The sequence below is a fragment of the Hypanus sabinus genome, chromosome 24, assembly GCF_030144855.1.
Source record: "Hypanus sabinus isolate sHypSab1 chromosome 24, sHypSab1.hap1, whole genome shotgun sequence".
Lineage (NCBI taxonomy): Eukaryota > Metazoa > Chordata > Chondrichthyes > Myliobatiformes > Dasyatidae > Hypanus > Hypanus sabinus.
In genome coordinates, this window is record NC_082729.1 from 34316727 (window position 1) to 34325640 (window position 8914).

The window sequence follows — 8914 nt, forward strand, 5'->3', positions numbered from 1 at the left end:
ACTTCTTTGGTTCTGTCTTCACTAAGGAGGGCATAAATAATCTTCTGGAAATAGCAGGGGACCGAGGGTCTAGTGAGATGGAGGAACTGAGAGAAATACATGTTAGTAGGTAAGTAGTGTTAGGTAAATCGAAGATAAATCGAAGAAAAGGCAGATAAATTCCCATGGCCAGATGATCTGCATCCCAGAGTGCTTAAGGAAGTAGCCCAAGAAATAATGGATGCATTAGTGATAATTTTTCAAAACTCTTTAGATTCTGGATTAGTTCCTGAGGATTGGAGGGTGGCTAATGTAACCCCACCTTTTAAAAAAAAGGAGGGAGAGAGAAACCGGGGAATTATAGTGCGGTTAGCCTAACATCGGTAGTGGTAAAATACTAGAGTCAGTTATCAAAGATGTGATAACAGCACATTTGGAAAGAGGTGAAATCATCGGACAAAGTCAGCATGGATTTGTGAAAGGAAAATCATGTCTGACGAATCTTATAGAATTTTTGAAGATGTAATTAGTAGAGCGGATAGGGGAGAACCGGTGGATGTGGTATATTCGGATTTTCAAAAGGCTTTTGACTAGGTCCCACACAGGAGATTAGTGTGCAAACTTAAAGCCCACGGTATTGGGTGTATGGTTTTGATGTGGATAGAGAATTGTTTGTCAGACAGAAAGAGTGGGAATAAATGCGATCTTTTCAGAATGGCAGGCAGTGACTAGTGGAGTACTCCAAGGCTCAGTGCTGGGATCCCAGTTGTTTACAATGTATATTGATGATTTAGACGAGGGAATTAAATGCAGCATCTCCAAGTCTGCGGATGACATGAAGTTGGCCGGCAGTGAGAAAGATGCTAAGAGGATACAGGGTGACTTGGATAGGTTAAGTGAGTGGGCAAGTTCATGGCAGATGCAATTTAATGTGGGTAAATGTGAGGTTATCCAATTTGGTGGCAAGAACAGGAAAACAGATTATTATGTGAATGGTGTCTGATTAGGAAAAGGGGAGGTGCAACGAGACCCTGGGTGTCATTGTACACCAGTCATTGAAAGTGGGCATGCAGGTAGAGCAGGCGGTGAAAAAGGCGAAAGGTATGTTGGCATTCATAGCAGAAGTATTAGAGTATAAGAGCAGGGAGGTTCTACTGCAGTTGTACAAAGCCTTGGTGAGACCGCACCTAGAGTATTGCGTGTAGTTTTGGTCCCCTAATCTGAGGAAAGACATTCATGCCATACAGAGAGTACAAAGAAGGTGCACTAGACTGATGCCTGGAAAGGCAGGACTTTCATATGAAGAAAGACTGGATCGACTAGGCTTATACTCACTGGAATTTAGAAAATTGAGGGGGGATCTTATTGAAGCGTATAAAATTCTAAAGGGATTGGACAGGCTAGATGCAGGAAGATTGTTCACGATTTTGGGGAAGCCCAGAACGAGGGGTCACAGTTTAAGGATAAAGGGGAAGACTTTTAGGACCGAGATGAGGAAAAACGTCTTCACACAGACAGTGGTGAATCTGTGGAATTCACTGCCACATGAAACAGTTGAGGCTAGTTCATTGGCTCATTAAGTTCATTAAGAGGGAGTTAGATTTGGCCCTTGTGGCTAAAGGGATCAGGGGGTATGGCGAGAAAGGAGGTATAGGGTTCTGAGTTGGATAATCAGCCATGATCATACTGAATGGCGGTGCAGTCTTGAAGGACCGAATGGCCTACTCCTGCACCTATTTTCTATGTTTCTATGCTTCTATGATGCAAAGAGACTTGGGAGTCCTCATGTAGATTCCACACAGGTCAACTTTTATTCTGAGTCGTGGTAAGGAAGTGAGATGCAATGTCAGTATTCATTTTGAAATGAATAGAATCCAGAATCAGAGATGTAATGCTGAAGAGTTAGAATCCATTGGTTAGCTTTCATTGAATTACTGGGAGCAGTTTTGGGCCTCTTACGAATTGAAAGGGTTCACTAGTTTCTAAATGAAGAGAAAGTACAAAACTCTGAAGTGCAAAGTTTTTGGGAGTCAGTATGCAGGATTCCCTAATAGTTAATTTGTAGGTTGAGTTTGTCGTGAGGAAGGCTAATAAGATGTTAACATTCCTTTCAAGAGGACTAAAATATAAAACCAGGGAATATGATGTCAAGACCTTATAAAGCACCGGGAAGTCCTCATTTGGAGTATTGTGAGCATTTCAGGGCCACCTAGCCAATTAAGGATATGTTAAAACTAAAGAGAGTTCAAAGAAGATTCAGGCAGTGTCTCCAGGATTAAACGGCTTGTTACATGAAAGGCGTTTGATGGCTCTATGTCTGTATTCACTGGAATTCAGTAGAATGAGGGGTTACGTAATTGAACCATCGAATGATTAAAAGCCTTGGTGGAGTGGATGTGGATAGCATGTTCCCTATAGCGGAGGTGTTTGACTAGAGGACACAGCGTCAGAATGGAGGCCGTCATTTTAGAATATAAATGAGGCGGATTTTCTTAAGGCAGGGAGTGGTGAATCTGTAGAATGCGTAGGATTTGTGCGCTGTGTTGTTAGACGGTTCATTAAACAAAGGTCGAATTGAGACGCTAAGGTGTCTGAACCTATCCCCCGGTATTATGTTATACAGGAAGAGATTTCAACTACTGTACTCTTCTTCACCTCGCTTAGCAGTTTGCTGCATCGACATCAGCTGCCTCCTTTTGGCATTAGAACACGAATTCGTTATCGGCCGCGTTATCGTTATCGTCCATTCGTTATCGAATTCGTTACCACGATTTCGTTATCGTCCAAATTTATTTTATTGTTGTAACTTTTAATCGCAATCTCGTGTAAATCCAGGGTGCGCATCAGAAGCGTTGCGTTCCTAGAGTCCTCAACTTTGGCAATGACCAGTCTCTTTGTTTCCACAATCTCTTCAACCTCCTACCGTCAGGCAGAAGTTACCACAGCAGAAGAATAAACACTGTTAGGCTGGGTGAAAGCTTCTTGTAATGCTGTGAGACTTGTGAACGCCTTGCTGCCGCCCAGTGCACATTACGTATGACAGCGCGGGTCAAGAGATCCCAGAGAACACTTAAGAAAAAAAAGTTAGGAGGGATCAACGAAGGCCTGAAGTTGCCCTAGCAGACAAAATAAAGACAACCCTAAGGCATTCTACAGATATAGTGAGATCAAACCGTCCAAGATATCCTGAAGTGGGAGGGTGAAGAGCCAGAGGTCGTGGTACATGTAGGTACCAATGACATAGGAAGGAAAGGGGAACAGATCCTGAAACGAGAGTATAGGGAGTTAGGAAGGCAGTTAAGAAGAAGGACCGCAAAGGTAGTAATCTCGGGATTACTGCCTGTGCCACGCGACAGTGAGAGTAGGAATAGAATTAGGTGGAGGATGAATGCGTGGCTGTGGGATTGAAGCAGGGGGCAGGGATTCAAGTTTCTGGATCATTGGGACCTCTTCTGGGGCAGGAGTGACCTGTTCAAGAAGGACGGGTTACACCTGAATCCTGGGGGGACCAATATCCTAGCGGGGAGGTTTGCTAGGACTACAGGGCGGACTTTAAACTAGTAAGATGGGGAGGCGGGAGACTATTTGAGGAGACTATGGGAGAGGAGGTTAGTTCACCAGTGGAGCAAGTAAATAGACAGTGTGTGAGGGAGGAAAGGCAGGTGATGGAGAAGGGATGCGCTCAGCCCGAAGATGTAGGGGAGAAGAAAGAAAAGGATAATAAATTTGAATGCATTGTTAGGGATGGAAAGAGAGGAGGAGATGGAGAGTATCTTAAATGTATCTATTTTAATGCTAGGAGCATTGTAAGAAAGGTGGATGAGCTTAAAGCGTGGATTGATACCTGGAATTATGGTGTTGTAGCTATTAGTGAAACATGGTTGCAGGAAGGGTGTGATTGGCAACTAAATATTCCTGGATTTAGTTGCTTCAGGTGTGATAGAGTAGGAGGGGCCAGAGGAGGAGGTGTTGCATTGTTTGTCCGAGGAAATCTTATGGAAGGATAGATTAGAGAGCTCCTCTAGGGAGGCCATTTGGGTGGAATTGAAGAATGGGAAAGGTGCAGTAACACTGATAGGAGTGTATTATAGGCCACCTAATGGGGCGCGTGAGTTGGAAGAGCAAATGTGTAAGGAGATAGCAGATATTTGTAGTAAACACAAGGTGGTGATTGTGGGAGATTTTAATTTTCCACACGTAGACTGGGAAGCTCATTCTGTAAAAGGGCTGGATGGTTTAGAGTTTGTGAAATGTGTGCAGGATAGTTTTTTGCAACAATACATAGAAGTACCGACTAGAGATGGGGCAGTGTTGGATCTCCTGTTAGGGAATGCGATAGGTCAGCTGACAGATGTATGTGTTGGGGAGCACTTCGGGTCCAGTGATCACAATAGCATTAGCTTCAATATAATTATGGAGAAGGACAGGACTGGACCTAGAGTTGAGATTTTTGATTGGAGAAAGGCTAACTTTGAGGGGATGCGAAGGGATTTAGAGAGAGTGGATTGGGTCAAGTTGTTTTATGGGAAGGATGTAATAGAGAAATGGAGGTCATTTAAGGGTGAAATTATGAGGGTACAGAATCTTTATGTTCCTGTTAGGGTGAAAGGAAAGGTTAAAGGTTTGAGAGAACCATGGTTTTCAAGGGATATTAGAAATTTGGTTCAGAAAAAGAGGGATGTCTACAATAGATATCGGCAGCATGGAGTAAAGGAATTGCTCGAGGAATATAAAGAATGTAAAAGGAATCTTAAGAAAGAGATTAGAAAAGCTAAAAGAAGATACGAGGTTGGTTTGGCAAATAAGGTGAAAGTAAATCCGAAAGGTTTCTACAGTTATATTAAAAGCAAGATGATAGTGAGGGATAAAAATGGCCCCTTAGAAAATCAGAGTGGTCAGCTATGTGTGGAACCGAAGGAGATGGGAGAGATTTTGAATGATTTCTTGTCTTCGGTATTCACTAAGGAGAAGGATATTGAATTGTCTAAGGTGTGGGAAACAAGTAAGGAAGTTATGGAACCTATGACAATTAAAGGGGTGGAGGTACTGGCGCTTTTAAGAAATTTAAAAGTGGATAAATCCCCGGGTCCTGACAGGATATTCCCCAGGACCTTGAGGGAAGTTTGTGTAGAAATAGCAGGAGCTCTGACGGAGATCTTTAATATGTCATTAGAAACGGGGATTGTGCCGGAGGATTGGCGTATTGCTCATGTGGTTCCATTGCTTAAAAAGGGTTCTAGAAGGAAGCCTAGCAATTATAGACCTGTCAGTTTGACATCAGTGGTGGGTAAATTAATGGAAAGTATTCTTAGAGATAGTATTTATAATTATCTGGATAGACGGGATCTGATCAGAAGTAGCCAGCATGGATTTGTGCGTGGAAGGTCATGTTTGACAAACCTTATTGAATTTTTTGAAGAAGTTACGAGGAATGTTGACGAGGGTAAGGCAGTGGATGTAGTCTATATGGACTTCAGCAAAGCCTTTGACAAAGTTCCACATGGAAGATTAGTTAAGAAGGTTCAGTCGTTAGGTATTAATGCTGGAGCAATAAAATGGATTCAACAGTGGCTAGATGGGAGATGCCAGAGAGCAGTGGTGGATAATTGTTTATCGGGATGGAGGCCGGTGACTAGCGGGGTGCCTCAGGGATCTGTTTTGGGCCCAATGTTGTTTGTAATATACATAAATGATCTGGATGATGGAGTGGTAAATTGGATTAGTAAGTATGCCGATGATACTAAGGTAGGAGGTGTTGTGGATAATGAGGTGGGTTTTCAAAGCTTGCAGGGAGATTTATGCCGGTTAGAAGAATGGGTTGAACGTTGGCAGATGGAGTTTAATGCTAAGTGTGAGGTTCTACATTTTGGCAGGAATAATCCAAATCGAACATACAGAGTAAATGGTAGGACATTGAGGAATGCAGAGGAACAGAGAGATCTAGGAATAACTGTGCATAGTTCCCTGAAAGTGGAGTCTCTTGTAGATAGGGTGGTGAAGAGGGCTTTTGGAACGCTGGCCTTTATAAATCAAAGCATTGAGTACAGAAGTTGGGATGTAATGCTTAAGTTGTACAAGGCATTGGTAAGGCCAAATTTGGAATATTGTGTGCAGATCAGGTCACCGAATTATAGGAAAGATATCAATAAATTAGAGAGAGTGCAGAGACGATTTACTAGGATGTTACCTGGGTTTCAGCAATTAAGTTACAGAGAAAGGTTGAACAAATTAGGTCTCTATTCATCGGAGCGTAGAAGGTTGAGGGGGGATTTGATCGAGGTATTTAAAATTTTGAGAGGGATAGATAGAGTTGACGTGTATAGGCTGTTTCCATTGAGAGTAGGGGAGATTCAAACTAGAGGACATGATTTGAGAGTTAGGGGGCAGAAGTTTAAGGGAAACACGAGGGGGTATTTCTTTAATCAAAGAGTGATAGCTGTGTGGAATGAGCTTCCAGTAGAAGTAGTAGAGGCCAGTTCAGTTGTGTCATTTAAGGTAAAATTGGATAGGTATATGGACAGGAAAGGAGTGGAGGGTTATGGGCTGAGTGCGGGTAGGTGGGACTAGGTGAGATTAAGGGTTCGGCACGGACCAGGAGGGCCAAGATGGCCTGTTTCCGTGCTGTGATTGTTATATGGTTATATTGCAAAGGACAAAATTGGTCATCTAGAAGATCAGACTGTTAATCCATGCGCGGAGCCATAACAGATGGGGCAGATCTTTAATATTTTTTGTTGCCTCTGTATTTACTCAGGGGATGGTCACAGAGTCTGCGGAAGTGAGGCAGAGCATCACCATGTTCATGTACCTTATACAGCTTGCAGAGGAAGTGGTGTTAGCAGTACTAAGGCAAATCTGGGTGGCTAAGCTCCCGGAGTCTCACATGATGTTTCCTCCAACACTATTTCAGGCTCTTAATTAGACGAGGTCCCTTACAAGGACTGAAGAGGAAGGGGGAAGAAGCCAGAATAAGAAGGCGGGGTAGGGAAAGGAGTACAAGCTAGAAGGTGACAGATGAACTCAAGTGTGGAGAACGTGGATGGAGTAAGAAATTGAGAGGTGATAGGTGGAAAAGTTAAAAGGCTGAGGAATAAATAATTTGATAGGACAGGAGAGTGGAGCACGGGTAGGAGAAAGGGCACAAGAAGGAAGTGACGGGGAGGTGAGGAGAAGCGGAGGGAAGAGGGAAACTAAACTGGGAAATCAGGAGAGATCACCGAAAGTTAGAAAAATCGATGTTCACGCCTTCAATCTGGAGGCTACTCAGACGGAATATGAGGTACTACTTCTGCAACTTGAGAGTGGCCTCATCGTGGCTCTCGAGGAAGCAGTTGATCGCCGCCCGAATGGGAATGATGCGTGGAATTAAAGTGTTTGGCCACCGGGAAATTCTGTTTGTTGCCGACGCACTGAACGGCACCTCAATCTACGTCGCGCCTCAGCGATGTAGAGGAAGCTGTAGTTAGAGCTTCGGGTACAGTCGATGACTCCGTCAGACTCGCAGGTGAAATGTCGCCTCACCGGGAGGGGCTCTTTGGGGCTTTGAATGACGCACTTCTTCTGCGCACCTAGATAAGTGCGAGGAGTGTTACGAATTGATAACGAAATCACCAGTGGGGTGGGACGAGTTGATAAGGAAATCACGGTGAGATCGATCCCTGCGTGAAGCGGAGTGTGGGGGGTAATGGGAGGTCATAGTTATCTGAGTTCTCTACAAAAGAAAACAGACTATTAAACAATTCTTTAGGTTCAATAATCATTTCCAATGCACAATGACAGGATAATGTGTCATTCACATTAAGTCTAGAAGATCGAGCAAAATTTACTTGTGGTTTCAACAGAAGAAGTAGACGTGTAATTTTCGGTTATCATTTTACAATTTTTCTTTTGCAAGTAGCTGCTACATTCTCTACTTAGCAAAGTTCTGCGGAAATTTCATCAGAACCTTCAACTCTTTCCTGAATTTGTTTTGAGTCACTGCGTAGATAAACGTGTTTGTGCAGCAGCTCAACATCTGAAACACATTAGCACTTTCCATCAGGATGAATCTGGGGTCGTTGTAGCCATTAACCGTATAAGCTAATTGAAATACAAAGAATTGAACAACATATGGCATCCACAGAAGGATGAAACATCCCGAGATTGCAAAGAGCAGGATGATCGACTTCCTGCGGCTTTCCATCTCCGGGTCGCTTTGTGTTTCTCCCGTGGGGCAACTGCGGAGTCTCCTACGGGCCCGACTGGACACCAGAATGTGCCTAACAGTCAGAGCGTTGAACGAGAGAATAAGCAGGAACGGAAGGCAAGGAGTCAGAACGCGACCGGTCCAGTGAAATGTTGTCCAAAACAGATAAGAATAGCGGATATCTCTCTGTTTGCAATACCAGGGCACATTGTCTACAACGTAGACTGGTTCGTGCAAAAAGTACCAGGGAATGTTGATCACGCAGCCCAAAGTGCAGACGACAGAGACAACTATGCCAGCAGTTCTGTGGGTGCAATACTTTGCTTTGAGATTCTGCCAGCAGATGGTGACATATCGATCAAAGGTGAACATGACCGTTAACCAAACCGAACTGTCCCTGGCAGCGTTAATTACTGCAGTGCTGAAACTGCACACTGGTGTGATGGAGAGGAAACTGCCTGGGAAATAAATAGCGGGAATCCGGTTTAGTATCACGGCGGTGAGAATTACCAGAAGATCCGTCGCCGCCATGGACACGAGGTATCGGCTGATACATCTGGACAGACCGCAGTTTCCTCGGGACAGGATCACAATCGCCACTATATTAACTGTGGGAGAAACATTGGAGATAAGTAACAGAACACACATGGAGCAGGTGTTATGCAAAAGCTTAAACTCAGAAGTTTCTGTCTTTTCGGCATGTCACCAAAACTCTGTGACAAATGTCTATAGCTGCTTTACCATTGAGAT